A 20,194-nucleotide genomic window follows, 5' to 3' on the forward strand; every position below is an offset into this window, starting at 1 on the left:
TGAACAGAAGTTTAAAAAAAGGTAAAAAGTGAGGTAAACAATCCGTGTGAGTTTTTTATAAATGGGGAGCGACAATGCCGTATCGGTGGGGTGGCACAGACATCGCACGAGTCGACTTGCCTCGTGCGCTTACGTATGAAGGTACCATCTGCAACTAGAGCATGCGACTATTTATGATTGACTTAAAAAAAAGACTATATGAGCTATTACTATTTTTAACCAATTTTTTAAAAAAAGAAGTGAGGATGTACGTCGGGCTGTAATGTTTTGTTAAATGAAAAGTTGTCTGTCTATATATGTAAACTTTATTCGGAAAGTCTTCGTAATCTATTCTTCTTTAAAGTAACTTTAAAGTAAGCTGGTTGTAAAAAAAAAGATTCCGACTAATTGATAACCTCCTTCTTTTTTTGAAGTCGGTTAAAAATAGATTTGTATAGGTGATAATGCTAATTGACTCACTTCATTATACTTGTAGCTGGATATTCGCTCGTCAGGAAGGTCTACAAGCTGGGTCCATATGTCAACTGCTTACTATTTACTGAAAACTACAAGAGCTATTGCTAATTTGTAGCAAATACGTGAACTAAATTGTTTGCCGTTTGTTTTCAGCAAAGCTTTAAAAAAAATAGTTAAACATAGTGTTTAACAATTCTTAAATTTTATTGATGACCAATATTTCTATTACTATCCAACTAATCTGGAAAAGAAAAGGGAAAGACTGTAGATATGTAGTGTCCGGGCGCTTTACCGTTGAGCTATATTCTAATAACCTAGGTAAATGCAAATGGGCTTGCATTTGGTAGCAGTTTAACCGTAGCTACTATATACTCACGTATCTAACCCATCAAAGGTTAGGCAATTTTCAGTTGTTTGCGTAGTTATATTACAGTAAATTCAAACTTAACGATTAAATTACAATTTATCTACGTATTTATTCAATTTCAAATGAATAGGTAAGTAGAGAATTCCTCGATTAGGTACATATAATGAAATCACTCTACCAAAAACTACAGTTCGAATTACCTTTACATGTAAGCAGTAAGAATTTGTTATAATAACGGAAATTCCCAAGGAGGCCGTTGCAAATAAAATTAGAAACGGTAAATAATTTAAATACTTTTTTATCACGGCAAATTGGATCGCGGTCAGATTTGGCCAACAATGGTTTTCGGAAGCTCACGTGAAGAGGGGCGATATATGGCGGAACTTGTGAAACGGCGGTTGACCGCCCGGCGAGATGTCAATCATTTGAATATCTAAATTGTTCCTTTTCCGCAGTTCGTTTAGATTTCTGCGATAATACAATTTCGTTATGAAAGAGCACCGAACTGAATTTACGAAAAATCGAGACACCGGAACGTTTGAAAGAAAATTAATTCATATGCAATCATGTGAAAATTTGTGTGACGGTTTCTTCATTGAATTCCAATAAAGTAGAAAAATAACTGTCAAGATATCAACGAACTATTGAGTTATCAAGTTTAGTAGATAGTATTTGATCTCAGCAAATGATTAAAATATGCATTTTTTTCAAATCAACAATTGCAGATCTACACAAGACGTTCAGCTGTTTACATTTTGATTAAAAATGCGATTACATTGAGCTCATCCGAAAGTCTCATGATGTTAGAACTATTATTTTTATACACGTATATAAGTATATCTTCATATCTAATCATTAAACCTGATTCAAACATTACTTTCATTTCGTATTCAAAGCGTTTGTTAATAACGCAGTTAAAATCTTTAGATGGCTGTAGGTAGCAAAATTTATAATGACACTTTTAATGCCTTTATTTATGAATTATTGCTGCAAGACAGCTCCCTTTATACGCGTTAAAAGCGAAGAGACGGAGCTAAATCAGCAGTATTTCCCGCGGGCCAGGGTTGTAATTAAGGCGCGTTTTTCATCGGAACCCCACCGCACCGCCGCCATTTTCTGAAAAATAAACCAATTCAACTCTCTCATTAATTATTTAAAACTCATTAAACAGTGGCAGTTTGTTTCGGTACGATGTTTAATGGGTGGACTTAATTTTAGAGGGGAGCAATCAGCTAGACATAAAAAGTCAAAATCAAAATTATCCCATAAACATACATCGCAAGCTATTCTTTTACCCGCCGAAAAATTTTGGCGTCAGTGAAAATTCTAATTTTACGGTATATTGTGAGTAACAATAAGCTACTCACTTAATAGTCCAAGAGACTGTGACCAGACCTACCTCATTTTATAAAAATTGGTAGTTTGTCACTTGTCAGCTCATGGTAGGTAAGTAATTACTCCCATACTGTTCGTAACTCCATAGTTGCCTTACTTACCTATGGTAGGAGCTTGGAATTACAAGGCTTTTATAAAACGATGAAAGTCTGGATATCCTGGCTCTCTTCCTATTAAACTGGCCGCCTCGAGGTTTTACGCGCGTAGTTCGTGTTCCTGTGAGAATACGGGGATAAAATATAGCCTATGACACTCACAAAGAACGTGGCTTTCTAGTGTTAAAATAATTATCAAAATCGGTCCATTAGATTCAGAGATTACCCCCTACACCACAAAACTCTTTTATAATAGTAGTACCTATAGATAACCCTCTTAAAAGAGCTCATCACTTCATAAAATAATCCAACAAAAAAGACTTATTCAGTTATTTATACACACCTATTTAGTCGTCACACATTGTTTTAATAAATACACGTAGATAGGTGGTCTGTAATTATTTTATTTTCACCATTTTCTTATATTATTTACGTTTTCAAAGTGCTTGTAAACTAAGCCTAATTGAAATAAATGCACATTGACTATTGATTATTAACTAATACGTATACGAATCAGCATGTACTAACAAGCATAAGTCTCTTTAGGATTCGTTATTATAACGTAAGTACCTACTTATATCTAAACGGTAAACCCTTCTCATAGAGAGGGACCGATAGTATTAAGTTCCTACAACTAGTAACAGCTGTTGAGCATTGTTTCAGAAAGGTTCTTGCTTTTCTCTAAGTATTAATGTTTTTCTTCATTTATTAAGGGAGATAACTACGGTAAATATCGAACTGATTACATACTAATCTATACTCTTAGGAACTTATAGATACAATATTATGTTCAACTAGTGGACACCCGCGACTTAATCCGCGTGAAAATCGATGTAAGCTTTCATCCTCTATTTCACCCCTACTATTTATATTTTCGCATGTTTTTATATTTAATAAATAGTCCACTAATCATTGTACACAACTAGCTATAACCACAGAAAATACATGGTATAACTCAAAACATGACTGATTATTAATTTTTTTTTTCTTTTTAAAAATAAACGTTTTTAACTATTTAGGGGAAGAATTTTGAAAAATCTTGAATGACATTATTTTTAGTATTTTTTGGTAGTAGGTACACATACTAATTTATACAAATGTAACTTGAAAAATGAAGGACTTTCTATACAAACTTGCAACTCCTGTTTCACTCCCTTCTGATTTAATTTTCGCAACAAAAAGTATTCTATAACCCTCTACGTATTATGGTCTCAAATCGGGCAGTGTCATTTAAATTCATTCAGTAGTTTCAGCGTGATGCTCGATTAACATTGACGATTCATAAAATTTTCAAAATATTTTCAATGTACAGAATTTCACCTATTACAATGTTACGTTCAATACATTACAAAAAAATCGTATAATTACTTAAAGGTATAGGTATGTCTAGTTATGGTAGGTACGAGTAAATACGTTACTTAATTTGGAGGAAAAGTCGTCAAAATTCACTTTATGTTGGTAACATCAAAGCCATTAAAGTTAAACAGGAAATTATCCGGCGTGGTTGAGTCTATGACAGACAAACACTCCAGCGTTCGCGTGGCTGTCGCTTCCGATTGGATGATGAAATACGCGATGCTTTCTTGTTTTCAGATAAATTTGGAAATTAGGAAATTAAACTGCGACCTACTTACAGCGGATGAAAGTTGTGGAAGCTGTTGCTATCTATATTTATAAAATATTTTTGCCTTCAGGGTTATTAAATTCTTAAATACAAATTAGTATAGTTGTCAAGTCATTGGCCACATTTGAATCAGGACTCCATGATGTCGTTAGTATTTTTTTCTTCTATCACAGTTTTAGTATTGTCAGGGATTTTGCGAAAATTGACTAGTGTGTCATTATCATATTTAGAGCTACATGATGAAATAAGTAGTGTGTTACGAATTACCTACTTAGATAGGAGATTCAATAATTACATAAAAAGAAAATTTATTCATAAATAGTACAATCAATTATTTATACTAGCTAGGATAATAATATTTAACTTCAATAATTATTTTCTTGTAACCAAACACGTATTTCATTTGAGTCAGACGCGCTTCATAGAAACTTTTTTATACATAAATCTAAAAATTTATAAACACAATTCACCTTTACAATGGTGATTTATGCCCGGTTCAGAAAAATCATGTTTATAATAATTTTGTTTTATTGTTGATTGAGTTAGTCTCAAGATGGGACGGCGCCCCCCTCGGGCAAGGTGGCGGGTGGAGATCATTCGCCCGTGCTTTAATTGCTTTTCACTTAGCAACCGCTCATGAACAGAATGTTCGCGAAAATGAAGAAAAAAAAAATCATTACATCAACATTTTTTAGAGATTGGCCAGATTTGCGACGCACAGAGACAGCGAGCGTCTTATAAGTATAAGGCTTTCCTCTTGTTTTTCCAGCGCGCCTCATTTCCGGAAGGGGGTCGCGGGGAGACGCGGGTGGCGAGGGGCCTAAGTAATTTCGCTTAAGAACTCTAAACGTAATTAGTATAGGGCGTGCAAAGGGAAGGGCTTGAAAGTTAGAGAGGGTTGCGTCCCGCCGCCTCCGCGCGTCCTCTGAATATTTGATCGCGCTCGGCTCGCGATAATATTTGCCGGAGGAGGTTTCCGTAAACACGACCATGTTTCCCCGTCTTCTCATATTTTCCTTAGCTCCGCTTTTAAACCTGTCGCGCTTTTAATTGGAGCCGGTGCTATATAAGTAGACTTGTGAGGGTATTAAAAACTCGCGCGACGCTGCCTTTGAATACTTCTAACGTTATTAAGTTCGTCAAAGAACTTTATGGCAGTACCTACTTCGCAAACTCAAACGAGATCATTCAATATTATATTGTAGATATACCGAGTATCTACATCTACTTATTTGTTTATTGACAATAATTTATGACATGTTTATGTTTATGTTAAAAGTACCTACGTAGGTAACACACATGGGTCTTTGAGTTGTTCGCATAGCTTTTTTTTACTAGGGTAAGAAAAAATATGGTAAATTTTATACCTTTTTTACTAGCGATCAATTCATTTTTTTTCAAGCTGCAGGCCTGCAGACTTACCTCTTATTCATGAACTTATGATTTTATTCATTTGTCCTGGGAAAAAATTGACCCATTTGTCAAGTGTGTCCCGAGACGCTCATCAGAAGTGATAACTGAAACCTCCTGTCGTACCTATGCGTGAGAGAAAGGGCCAGACTGAGCGGCGTCGTAACGCGTTACGTTACGAAGCGGTTTACCCTCTCATAAGAGAGAGAAATCATAATTATAAACATCGTGCACGTGTTGTACCTGTAGACGTATATTCCGTTGTTTTGCAGGTAGGTTGTTTATTTTAAATTCTTTACAAGTTAGCCCTTAACTGATGGTAAGTGATGATGCAATCTAAGATCGAAGCTAGCTAACTTGTTAGGAGTAGGATGAAAATCCACACTCCTGTCGGTTTCTACACGACATCGTATCGGACCGCTAAATCGCTTGGCGGTACGCCTTTGCATGTAGATTGGTAACTAGCCACGGTAGTTTTCCACCAGCCAGACCTGGCCAATTTAAGAAAACCTCAATCGATCCAGCTGGGAATCGAATCCTCCCTCTTCCACTGCGCCACAGAGGCCGTCAAAAGCCGTTGGTGTATTATGGAGCATAAAGAACGTGAAAAAATTATTGTTTGACCACTCCTATAGTTGCGTAGTTAGAGCACATTATTTCAAAACACGCAAAATAGCCAATTTAGCGAACTATGTTTTCATAAAGTATGATTAAATATTATGAAAAAATTAAATGTTTTTCGTATGAACAATGACAAAGGCCTATTTAGTATATTTTTTTGGAAAATGGTAATTTTATTCTTAATTAACAACGTTCGTTACTGAATAATCATCATCGTTATCATTGACAACCCATGTTCGGCTCACTGTTGAGCACGAGTCTCCTCTCAGAATGAGAGACCAATAGTCCACCACGCTGGCCCAATGCATATGGATTGGTAGACTTTACACACCTAGAGCATTAAGAAAATTCTCAGACATGCAGGTTTTACGATTTTTTTTCCTTCACCGTTTGAGACACGTGATAATAGTTTCTTGAAATGCACATAGCTGATAGAGGTGCATTCCCCGGACCGGATTCGAACCTTCGCCCTCCCTAGGTCAAGGTATAGGTCATAGGTCATAGGTCAAGGTCATATCCACTGGGCTACCTCGGCTCTTCTGTAATAGTGGGACTCTCGTATACCTACTAAAGTGATTCGTAGTTTTTAATTATGAAGTAAGTAACTAACTAAGCTAACTTATAAAAAAAAATTACATTGAAAACGTAGAACGTAGAGTAAAGTAACGAGCATAACAGAGAGCAAACGATTTTCTTTTAAGAGAAAAAAATTCAAGTAATATCTGAGTTCCGTGAAAAGTACCTATGCTAAGCGTTTGCAGACTGCTTTGTGTTTGCAAACAAGAAAAAAACTCACCTTAAATTACCCTTACCCCAATTAGCTGGTCCAGTGGTTAGCCTATATTGTTTAGGATCGCGACTCGCGAGGTCCAGGGTTCGATCCCCGGCTAGGCCGATTTAGGTTTTCTTAATTGGTCCAGGTCTGGCTGGTGGGAAGCTTTGGCCGTGACTAGTTACCGCCCTACCAGCATAGACGTACCGCCAAGCGAAGTACCGTTCCGGTACGATGTCGTGTAAAAACCGTAAGGAACGTGAACTGTCATACTACTCCTACAGTACTCCTAACAGGTGAGATTGTAGTTGTGTGTAAAAAATAAAAAAAAACACCTCGTATCTCGAAGAGCACTTTCAGCCGTCAGTCTCAATCGTTATCACTAACATCTATTGGTGATGATCACCCTAAACCCGCTAATGTATTGGAGCTGCATGGTGGGTCGAAGCCCCATATCTGCTCTCCTATAAAGAAGGGAGACTTGAAAGCCTTCTTCTATTGGGCCGTTAAAATCAACGGTCCATTACAAGAAGTTTAAGACCGTTGAAATAGGCTGATATTGAATATTCTCTATTTCCAGTTCCGGTATCTGACCTAGCTCTTACATCTATCTATATTACTTATAATAAAACTGTAACAGATCAAATTATGTACATTAAAGATATGTTGAAAATTTTTGTTGGAGGGCATTATATATGATTTATTGTCTGTCCGTGATTTTCTTGTCCGGGCATCACGCTGAAACTATTGAATGAATTCAAATGAAATTTGGCACGGTTTAAGACCGTAATACGGAGAAGGTTGTAGGATTATTTTTATTGCGAAAATAATAATTTAATACGAAAGTTTGTATGGAAAGTCCTTCATTTTTAGAGTTACAGTTTTAAAAATTTGTTTATAAATCAAAATAAAATACAAAATATAATAATATTATAATGTCATTCAAAACTTTTTGAAATTCAATTCCGAAAGAGGTGAAATAGGCTTGAAAGTTTACATTGATTTCCACGCGAAGTCGCGGGCGTCCACTAGTTCGGTACATATTAAAGTACTAATTAGTAGTAAGTACCTACCTAGGTAAGGCACGTTTCACCAAAAAATCCCGCACAAGATTGAAATTCATTTAATGGAGCCACAGCAATAATTTAGAAATTCAAAAGGCCTGTGAAACAAGGGAGGAAATTAGAATTCGTAATTAGAGCAAGGCAACGCGGCTCCTACATTTGATTAGCAATTATGGTAATTAGACTTAGAGCAGGGTAAGATTTCTCCTAATTTGTTAGTTAAATTATTATCTCTACTGACAGAATACATAATTTCTCGCTGAAATCTAATTGTACCTTATTCTTTCCTCATTTAATATAAGTACTTTACTAAAAATTGACAATATAATTAATGTTTTTTTTTATTGAAGAGGGTAGGTAGGTACGTAAAAAGTATTGGTTTGAAAGCGCACCATTTTTTTTTTCACAGCACAATTTTTTCCGCGATATTCTGCTATAATATAATATATAGCAGATAAATAAAATTATTCATGACATTAATTAGCATGTGAAGAATTACAAGGAATACGAAATGACGGTAATTGCAAAGTTTTTATTGACATACTAACTATTCACTGCACCAAAAACCGCTTTCAAAGCGGTCCGGTTTTATTTTGTACTAGCGGACGCCCGCGACTTCGTCCGCGTGGAATTCAGTTTTTCACAAATCCCGCGGGAACCATGGATTTTTCTGAGATGAAAAGTAGCCTTTGAGTTAATCCAGAGTAAAATCTATTTCTATTCCAAGTTTCAGCCAAATCGCTACAGTAGCCGCAGCGTGAAATAGGAACAAACATATTTACACACTTACACACTTACACACAACTTTATAATATTAGTGTGATAAGCAAGCGCTTAGCTGCAACTAGCTGATGGTAAGCTATGATGCAGCCTATGGTGGAACGCGCTTTCCTAGAAGATGCCTATTTAGTATTCACTCTTGACTAGAATATACCTACCCATATTAGAGGTGGTGGAGAAAATGGAAGCTGGAAGAGCATTCTACATCTTTGCAGTGTGAATAAGGAAAGAGGAACTAAACCGCTTAGTACGCGTCCGAGGAATATCGAAGTATTTTAATATCAGTACGCATGTATGATGTATCTGCAAATAAATACATTGATTGATTGATTTACTTATTAAGAGCTACAGTGCCAGAGAGCCGTGATAACCCCGGTAGATATGACCTCTGCCTCCGATTGCGGAGGGTGTGGGTTCGAATCCGCATTGGGGCATGCACCTCCAACTTCAGTTGTGTGCATTTTAGGAAATTAAATATCAAGTGTTTCAAACGGTGAAGGAAAAACATCGTGAGGAAACTAGCATACCACAGAATTTTCTTAATATTCTGCGTGTGTGAAGTCTGCCAATCCGCATTGGGCCAGTGTGGTGGACTATTGGCCTAACCCCTCTCATTCTGAGAGGAGACTCGAGCTCAGCAGTGAGCCGAATATGCGTTGATAATGATGACAGTGCCACAGATCGCCACACATCGGTGAAACTAATACATAATGCACCTATGTTCGCGTCAGGGGTCAATTCTCGTTAAAAGTCATAAGCCGTAGGTACATTAAAATCACGACTTCTATTTTGATACGCAGACTGAATTTTCCGGTAGGAAAAGCATTTTTATTCCGAGGGTACACAAAAACTCTCTAATAAAAACTGTAATTTTGACAGCCTCCGTAGCGCAGTGCATTCACAGTACGGAGGTCCTGGATTCGATCCCCGGCTGAGCCGATTGAGGTATAATTTTATTGGCTCATTGGTCCAGCTGCTATGAGGCTTCGGCCGTGGCTATTTACTCTACCGACAAAGACGTACCGCTAAGCGATTTAGCGCCCCGGTACAATGTCGTGTAGAAACCGAAGAAGTGTGGATTTTCATTCTACTCTTAACAAGTTAGCCATCCAGGTGAAATTGTAGTTAAAGGCTAACTTATAAAGAATCAAAAATCAAAAAAAAAACCTACCATCTAAATACAAAAATATTAAGTTACGGACGGGACGGGACGGGAATAGGTATTTATTTATTTACCCATAGTTTTTTTTTTTAACTTGGAAAGGTTTTTTATTTACCTTATTAAAACGCTACGCTCTACCAGTATTTTTCTTAAATGAATAAGTATGCCGTCATCTAAACTTGTATACTTATTGAGTACAAATACTTTACGAATGTGTATAAACGTGTGCTACAAAGTTTGGAATCCCACCGCTTTGTATAATGCTCGTTGTACTCCGCGGTGCAATTTAATTATCGCAGCTCCCGCGCTTTACCCTTTTGTATCTTAACCCTCGGATGAAAAAATACTCACCCATAAAGTAGAGGACGGGTAAAGAAAAAAAGGAGCGTATGCAAATTCAGGATAAAATATAGCCCGTAAATGCCACCGTTTCTAAAAGAATATTAGAGACGTTTTTCAGTGGGTGGATGGGGGACACTTTATACTTTGTCTCCTCGCTAAGTACTGCCAGTGCGGGTGTCCGTGCCACGGAATCCGCCTTAATTTGCGAGTGTTGTTCAGTAATAAATCAGCTTGTAAGCTCCGCTGCTGGCTATCTGCGAGTACCCACTGGCATTGCTGTATTTCTTTTTGTTTCTTAGTTAACAATACTGTAGGAAATTAAATAAGTTCTATATCTTTGAACTCTTTGAACTGTTGCTGTTTAAACGACATTCTTTTTAATGGCAAACGAGCTTTCGCGCGCGAAAGCAGCAGTTTTGCTCAGTGCAAAAATAAAACTGCCTAATTAAACAAAATAATAGGATAATTGCGGTACCTACTAGTACATTATAAAAAGACAGAATTAGGTAGGGATCCTTGTAAATAAGCACCTATAGGGTAAAATAATAGCTCTACTTTTTCTTTTTTTACAAGGATCCAGTTAAAAGCGCCCAGTAACTGTAATTACCGACGCCGATCTAATTAGTCGCCTAACTACGTATTATAATGTTATTGGAGGTTTTTTTTACCATTTAGGAAATAGATAATGATGGGTCAGCGAAGGAGGAATAAGTTGATAGGTGTTTTAATTATTGACGATGGACAGGGGACGAGTGGCGAGCGACAAGTCGCGACGGCGAGAGTGCGATGAGAGGACAAGAAAGAGACAACATCAAATATTAAACGCGTAATGCCGTCCGCGCTCTCGCTTGTAATTAAAGCTTTCTTTCCTTTTTTCAGCGGCCTGATACAATATTCAGCATGAGAAGGAAGCGCTTTGGTGGCGGGGTGGCGCCTCCATTGTATTCGCTAAGGAAGATAAATTAAAAAATATAATTACAAGGCGGCCGCCATAATTCTCGGCAGGCGAGCGGTGGGAGGGGGCGGGGGCCGCGGGAGGAATAGTGGAGGAGCGGGCGCTCCCGAAGGAGGCTTCTTAAATATTTGGGGATAGCGCGTACCTACGCATTACGTAAATTAATGACACGGATTCGAGGAAGGATGGCGCCCGCCCGCGCCTCTCCGCTGTTTGTTTTGTTTTAATGCGCGATGTTAACGACGTTATTAGAGGCGAATTATAATAAGGCGCCCCCTTCCGGCCAGCCCGGATTGATTGCCCTAATGACTCTCCGCTACTGGTAATTGCACGACGCGCGAATCTTCCTTGATTCCTTCCAATTTATATTGTTGCCAGATTTATCTATTTCGTTTAAGTTAAATTGAAAATTATTATCTTTCAGCGCTGAAAACCGAGATTTTGAAGATTATTTTGCAATAGAAAGAAAGAAAAATATTTTTATTGAACCATTAACTTTCTCATACTACATACTACTACATAATATACTACCTAACTGTAATTTTATTATCATCTTGAAATTTTAACGCCTATAAAGCTTTTTCTATCACTTTTGTATGTTTTCAACATTATTGCTTTTTACTAGTGTCAGGATTTAAAAAAAATTAGGTCTATACATATTTCGAATGTAGAGCAATATTTTATTTAATAGTAGGTACCTAACAGTTAATATTTTTTTTCCACAATAATTAACAATTAGTTAACCAAGCAACCTCCCTCATTTTAATATTACGAACAAACCACGTTTGGTTATGGCAAAAAACAAAAAATCGTTTGACTGATAGAGGAGAATAGGAACTTAACGATTTTATCATTGTCCATATCTATACCTACTATACTCGCACTTAATACTGAAGCATGACATGACTAGACCGACCGACAGACAATGACGGATGCTGGACTAGTGTATTTGACCACTTTCGCCTACTAACAGGACAAATTATATATAATTAAAAATTATTACTTGATGACTGGCTAAATGCATAAACAACAAGAAAAAAAACAAAAAAACACCTACCTAACCACAGACTAAGTATCGTATACGTATCTATTAATAGAAGCGTCCATCGAACAAAAGCTCCGTGTGAAGTAAGTCCGACTACAACACGTGTGAGTGTGTGGGCGTGTGTGCGCATGTCCACAGAGCATCAACAAGTGTCTCCATGTGCTTACTGCTTCACCTTTACTTCCCGCGCCTGGCTAACTGACCGCTGCAAAATACTACATAGATATCTCCCGCTGCCGCTATACAAGCGGATTGTTAAACTGCCTCTTTAGTCTATTGGTTAACATAGGGTTTCGAATCAGATTAGTATTGTAAAATAGCATTAAAAAAAATAGATCCTGGCTGAGTTTGTTGTGGGCTCTTCTCGGACCAATTAATCATGACATTTCAAGAGTGTTTGTATACTAAGCTGAATTGAAATAAATGATCTTTGACTTTGATCACGAGGTCCTAGGTTCGAGTTCTAGCTCGGACTAAGAGATAGGTACTGAGCTTTTCTTTCTACTTGGAAATTTTCAGTAAAAATTTATAGAGCTGGGAAATTGGTTGTTACGACCGCGTGCCTCGGAGTGAACGTTAAGCCGTTGGTCGATCGATTGTTATTAAAATCTGATAGTAGTCTATAAGGAATTTGTGTGAAGTCTGCCGCATTTGGCCAGCGTGGACTAAGGTCTAACCTATCTAACTCTGAGAGGAGACTCGAGCTCATCAGTGAGCCAAATATAGGTAGTTAATGATGATGACCCACACAATATCGTAGTGGGTCTATAAGCTCCATATCTCTCCTGTAAGGCGGGAGAGAAAGGCGTTAACACAGGCTAATAGTGATGAAACATACCGTATACAAATCCTAGAAGTCAAGAGTTCCATGCTGGGCAGTTGGGCTGTTTTCATACTCACACATAGCACAGGCTTGGTCTATTTGCAGAGGAAGGGGAATATAGGTCAAAATTATAAAGATATTTTTAAAATTCGTATAGTATTCGTCCGTTTCGTATTCGTAAAACAAAAATATAAAAGCTCGACCGAGAAAGCTTTCGATGGCTATTAAGTATTGTATCCATTCCAAGCATACATAATCTTTGCAATTAATTAGAGGGGAAATAGAATTTTGCTCATGTTAAAAAAGACATATTCTCTTTAGTACCTCACGCCCGCGACTTTGTTTTGCCTGAAGTTTTTTTTTTTATTTTTTTTTTGTTTTCCTACACAATCTGCCTCATAGGCGTGCAAGCCGAGTACATTATTATAATTTTTATTTACTAATATTAGAACTGTCAATCATTTATAATGTCATTTCATAAATTAAAGTCATATAACAAACATAATAAAATAAAATTAAACGAAAGTAATATTGTCAAAACATTAAGTATACATTTACATGTTATTAATATAAAATAATTTGTCATTAAGGAACTCTGCTACTGTGTAATATCCTTTATTTAAGAGTATTTTAACCATTCTTCCTTTGAATTGCATAGCATCTAACCTTTTCAAACTCTCTGGAATATGGTTGTATATCCGTATTGTTTTTTTACAAATCCTGCGGGGAAACACCAATACCAAATTTCATCCAAATCGGTTCAGGGCCAGATAACATACAGACAAAGAAAGAGACAGCCTTACTTTCGCATTTATAATATTAATATTAATACAATAAAAGAATGAGAATACATATTTCTAGTTTCTATAGATAGGTACAATAAAAAATACTGAAGGATTTGTTTGATTTTTAACATGCTAGCCTCCGTAACTACTACCTCATTTGTCAGTGTCCTATTTGATTACGGATCATAAGGTCATGAGGTCAGGATCATATAATAGTGGATTAAACATCATCAGCAGCGTGGTGGGTCTAAGCTCCAAATCTCTATTTTTTATGTAAGATGAGGTAATGTGCCATAAATTGATACATCTATCCCTATTATGATTGCACATTACGATGCTTTACAATGTTCCGATGTACCTAAGCTTTAAAACATTAAATTCGCATGTCGCAGTCAGGTAAAAAAATAGCATGAAAAATCTGTTAGTAGTTTCGGGGATTAGTGTGAATAAACTGACGCCAATAAGTCGGTTTAAATATTTTGTTTTGTTCAACCTCGACTAGACAGTTTATTGTTTGTTCTAAGAGCCTATAAGTTGAATTTGTTAGTTTAAACTAAATGAAATTCACAAAAACACAATTATTTCTTGTGTCTGTACCTAAGCTGTCTTAATTTAAAAAATGTACGTTATACCTAATTCCTTTAGTACGATAAAGCCTACGAATACACTCGTATATCTGAACAAGACGCTATTTGCGCAAGTACAAAATCATGTTCGATCGTATCGCAGTTCCAAGAGCCCTCCAAGGAAAACTTATTAATTTTAGTCATTATGAATTCCGCGAGCGAAACTCGAACGTCTAATTTCAACCCTAACTTATCAAGACGCGAATAAAAAAGTTCACTCCCTGCCTCCCCGTTCTCACCCCCTTGTTTAAAACGCCGGCGAAAAAAGAAGCACATAAAAATGCATGAGGCCTTCCTCGTTATAAGGAAAGGGTAGCGTACCCCCCCACCTCCTTCGGGAGGTAGCTGTAAAAATCGTCTCTAATTTAAATTTGGGAAGTTTCGCGTTGCGCGCGGCAACTCTGATGTCTTGATAAATGTTTGCGAATTCCACTAATTTCGAGTCGTCAGCGTTTTGGAACTTTTAATTGGGCTCTCATAAATCGCGCGAGTATGCCTAACGAAGGGCATTAATATAATTTTGTGACAAAATGGCCGGTCGTGAGCTACTACATTTAGATAACCATCGCTCATTGTTTCCGGTAGCTCGCGTCTCGATAAGGAAATAATGCGTGAATCTGAACCGTGCGTAATGGATGCGACGTCGCGGAAATAAAGTAGACTCTATAAAGGTAAAATTGTTTAGCAAAATATGTAGAGTAAAGAAAATTATCCTCTGTCAAATGTCTATACCTACTAATAAAGGATTATACAGAATTCTGATAGCAAATACTCTACTGGTGGTGCCTTGATTGTTGCAGCACTTACCATCAGGTGAGTAGGTCGTATCGTCATATAAAAATGTAGCAGTTTAAGGAAAGGATTTAACAATTTCAGTATATCTTTTATGTTACAAAATTTCTATTTAAAATAATTTGTCTAAACTAAAATGTCTAGCTAAATATCGAATAGAATAAACCATCGCCTCAGGACCATATCGTTTAATTTTCTTCATTAAATCTAAACAAAGCGCCATTGACAAAACTTCGACGGGTGTAATGTTATTCATTTGGGAAAGTCAAAGGTTGTGTTTGCAAGAAAAAAAAATAAGTCGCCAGAGAGCGGACGGTGGCATTTTTTCCATTCGCCGCGTTCCATTAGCGTGCCTTTGTTTGGCGGGAGCGCGCAAATTAATTTAGCTCTCCCGCCATTTCCTTGCCCTTCGCCCCGCGCACTTTCCTCACCCTTGCCGCGCCCTTTTTGTCTACGCCTTGCTCTACGTATCGTTTTCTTCTTTATGGCTCATTAAGCATCATCGACTCCATTGTTTTTTTGGTCTACCCGCACTATCTAATTATCGAAACCGGCATGAAAGCAAAGACTCGCTGAGCTATTTATGTCGCACGAGATTATTTGCGTTACTGATAATGAATGTTTTTGCAAGTTTGAAGTAAATAACTTATTTAACAAGTTATATTATAAATATAATTATGAGAATAGCTGCTACGGTTCGTGATTAGGTTGCAGAATGATGTTTGTCTTTAGTAGCATGAATAATAAAAACCACATTTAAAAAGGAAAATAAAAGTTTTGTATTTTATGAACAGTAAATTGAATACCGCCCAGTCAATGGCGAAAGCAGTTGGATAGAATAAGAGGCGAGGCTTATCTCGCAGGGTACTACTAACACGCGTCTAGTGCTACGAAGCTTAGGAAGATCTACATATCTGTACAAGCTAATATCTGTAGGTACATGTTAATTACATGTTAATTATTTTTCAAAAGTAGCTCCTACTTTCTAAGTAATCTCAAAAAAAAAATAATATCTCAATTAACGTTGCGTATTAGTGTTAATGAATAGTTACGATAGCGATGTAACATAGGTACTCGTATAGTTGAGTGGGTAGATACTGTATACTTTCACGCTATTATAGAATCGCAGGTTCTATCCCTGCAGAAAATCAAACTAGCTTCAATCAAATCAAAAAATCAAATTGTAAAGCTTAAATATGATCTTGATGATCTAAAAGTCTTACCTAGTGCTACTCGACGCATTTGAAATGATGATGATTAATGAATTGTGACATACCTGGTCAAAGTCTAGTACTGGGTCACTCACAACCGCAATGCAGCATAAATGCATCGCTCTGTGTACCTGAGTGTAATACTCTAACAATACGAAATGTGACTCACGTGGTCAGATCTTGTGCTGGGACGCTCGCAGCCGATATACAGACATTATAGAGCTTGGAACACGGCAACAGTCAGCCGTGCCCGCGTGTCGTCTTGCAAACCTCTGTACGTGCTCGTATACATAAGTAGCTCGATCGAAGTCTAAAGCACTGTAATACCTGAGTGTAACTCTACAATACAAAATGTGACTCACCTGGTCAGATCTTGTGCTGGGTCGCTCGCAGCCGATATACGGGCAGTATAGAGCAACACGGCATCAGTCGGCCGCGTCCGCGCGTCGTCTGGTAGCCCTCCGTGCGTGCCTGTATACATAAGTAGCTCGATCGAAGTCTAAAGCACTGTAATACCTGAGTGTAATACTCTACAATACGAAATGTGATTCACATGGTCAAATCTTGTGCTGGGTCGCTAGCAGCCGATATACAGGCAGTATAGAGCAACAAGGCATCAGTCGGCCGCGTCCGCGCGTCTTTTAGCCCTCCGTGCGTGCCTGTATACATAAGTAGCTCGATCGAAGTCTAAAGCACTGTAATACCTTAGTGTAATACCTGAGTATAATACGTAATGTGACTCACCTGGTCGGATCTTGTGCTGGGTCGCTCGCAGCCGATATATAGACAGTATAGAGCAACACGGCATCAGTCAGCCGCGCCCGTGCGTCGTCTGGTAGCCCTCCGTGCGTGCCTGTATACATAAGTAGCTCGATCGAACTCTAATGCACCTAAGTGTTACACCTGAATATAATACGTAATGTGACTCACCTGGTCGAATCTTGTGCTGGGTCGCTCGCAGCCGATATACAGACAGTATAGAGCTTGGAACACGGCATCGGTCGGCCGCGCCCGCGCGTCGTCTGGCAGCCCTCCGTGCGTGCCCGTGACCCACAGCGTGCATCCACCCTCACTGCTCACCCACGGCTCTATAATAACCCTTGCGTATTCATAAACCGACCTCCGTATTAGAATATCATTTTTGTAGTCACATTTTTTTTTCATTTTAATGAATTAATTTGTTTAATTAGGTAATTCGTATTTCTAATTTGAAAACATAAAGTTGAAATAAACAAATCCGTATTCAAAAACTGAATAAAATTATAAAATTTTTATATAGGTAATTTTAGTAGGTTCGCGTAATTAGTTTTGAGAATTGTCATTTCAGAATCAAATTTCTCTTTGTAAATTTATTTGCCCATAAAAAGTGCTTTTCCGTTTTTAATTAAGTTCCAGTTTCAGCAGTTACAATTGAGAATTATTACGGGGCGGCAACAGAATATCTCGGGCGCCGAATTTGCACAGTCGAAATTTTTAATTAATTGCTCAGTAGACACATTTTAAATTCTTAATTAAGCAATTCCTACTTTCTCCCGGCTATAAATTAGATCGAGCCGTTTCCATAGAGACTACTCATCCTTTAAAGCGGGCCGGGAGGGCGAGGGGGGCTTTACAAAAAATATAACTTAGGGTGAGTTAAAAAACCGTGGGGTGACTCAGCCGGCCGCTGCACCCCACGACGAGAAATCTACGATCAATATTAACTCTTTTTTTGAACGGGGAATCACTGAATTTTAAGTCGTTTTAAGTAGTCGTGGCGAAATTAAAAAAAATGCCGCGTGTTTCTGATGCGTTACGGTACGCGCTATGCCCAAGTCTGGCCAATATCTGGACCCAGCGTGGACAATAAATCACACTGTCGGTTTGCCAGTCAACTGCGTGCATTAGTCAAGGTCGCGCGACATATGTGACTGACATATTGACATAGTTCAATAACAAATAATTGTAAGGAAACCATACGCTACCATTTTTAATATAACTCAATTAACATGTTGCTTTGTGTGTAAAAATTGTGTGTGATATTGGATGGTATTGAAATCTATGTTGTATAGGGCAGGCTTTAAATTTAATTTTTTGATGAAATGGTAATTGATTAAAATTTTAAAGAGAATATTTTAATGGTATACCTAAGCTATAAAGGCTTGGCTTGATAAAAAGTTGATCGAGCCCGGTGTGAGTGAATGAGTCAAAAAATAGTTATAAAAAAGCTATTTATGACAGAAACCATTATCGTCTAATAAATCAGCTGCCCACTCTTCTGTTTTCGATAATGATTCTATTATTATGGAAAAGCGTTATGTAACTGTAACATTTTTTATTCCTTATCGCTTTATATGGAGTGCACTTTTTTTATTTGAGAATTTTAGTATTGTAATTTTAAAACTATAATAATATAACTTTGAGAGAGTGCATGCATCGTAAAACTGATAGTTTGTATATTAGGTATATTTAGAGTTTCTGTTACTTCTCCAAAGCTTGGTTATTAACAAACACATTTATAAACGATAAATTCTGTAGGATAAATCTAGATTTCATATAATATGTAGATCTGCTTTTATTACGAATTAATAAAACAATGGACAAAACTTCAATTCCTTGAAATCTATCAATTAAATATTTAACTGATGGATTTCAAGGAATTGTATTTTGTCGTAGCTGTTTATACTTTTTTCATATACCTAACTGAGAAATGAAAAAGTTATTATTTTAGTTTATATTGAAGAGACGGTTGTGTTGTAGATTACAAATTTATTTTTTCACTATACGCGTACTATTTTTTTTGTATAAAGTTCATTTCAAAGTCTTTAAATATTAAATTTCTTGTGACGTTGTCCACGATTAAAACCTGAAGAATATAATCAAATTTTGCACGCTGTGTGCAAAAATTTATTAAGATAAGAGTATTGTACAACATAAAAGTTTAGTTTAATTAAAAGTTTTTTCTGTTGCTTAAAGATTTAATACGTTGTAAATTGCTTGCAGCGATGAATATTTTAAATTATGAAAATAGTATAATGCGTATGTTACATTAATACTGTATTGTTATATATATAAATGAAAATGGAAGCCTACTCCACAGTTGTGTGGCACTGGCGAGTAGTATGCGTGACGGTCGACTCACAAGCCTGGCCCGGCGCCCACTGCACGGGTTACAAATTGTGGGGTGAAAGGGGTAGTTTTTTATAATCGACTTTCCTAACAGTAATAAACGATATTTATCTTTCTTAATTATAGTTTCACTCCGTTATTTGGTAGCTTTGTTCGTGTTTTCGCTGCAACTGCTTATAATATTATCGAATTATAATGCGTTTGTCGCTGGCGTTTGTAGACTGGTCCGCTTAAGGTAATAGTTACGCAGTATTTTTTAACCGACTTCCAAAAATAATATATTTTATTAATTTACCTACTTAAATGAAAACATAAAAGAAGTAATGAACTATTGTTGACGTCTATTTACAAGTATTTATGCGTGAAATTCTGATTTATACAAATCCCGGATTTTGCAGGATTAAAAGCCTATGTGTTAATCTGCATACCTATAGCAATATCAGTTTAGCCTTAGATTTAAGACTACGTACAGAGTTCAGCAGTTACGGCGCGAAAGAGTAACACATACACACACATGCACACTTTTGACTATATATTATTACTTCGTTATCAACCCATATTTGGCTCACTGCTGAGCTCGAGTATCCTCTCAGAATGAAAGGGATTAGGCCAATAGTCCACCACGCTGACCCACGCTGACCCAAATTCTCTGGTATGCAGGTTTCCTCACGATGTTCTCCTTCACCGTTTGAGAAACGGGAGGCAGATATCATATCCACTGGGCTATCACGGCTAATTATTACTTACTTAGTGTGATTTAA

General features: G+C 37.1%; 1 long non-coding RNA gene across 1 annotated transcript; it reads right to left on the minus strand.

The window, feature by feature from the left end:
- Positions 1–1,661: 1,661 nt before the first annotated feature.
- LOC112055122 (uncharacterized) lies at positions 1,662–16,975 on the minus strand. Its single transcript, XR_002887487.2, has 2 exons — positions 16,688–16,975; positions 1,662–1,939 (listed from the first exon to the last, which is right to left on the minus strand). It is a non-coding gene; the product is annotated as an uncharacterized LOC112055122 (long non-coding RNA).
- Positions 16,976–20,194: the final 3,219 nt, after the last annotated feature.

The sequence above is a fragment of the Bicyclus anynana genome, chromosome 6 (assembly GCF_947172395.1).
Source record: "Bicyclus anynana chromosome 6, ilBicAnyn1.1, whole genome shotgun sequence".
NCBI lineage: Eukaryota > Metazoa > Arthropoda > Insecta > Lepidoptera > Nymphalidae > Bicyclus > Bicyclus anynana.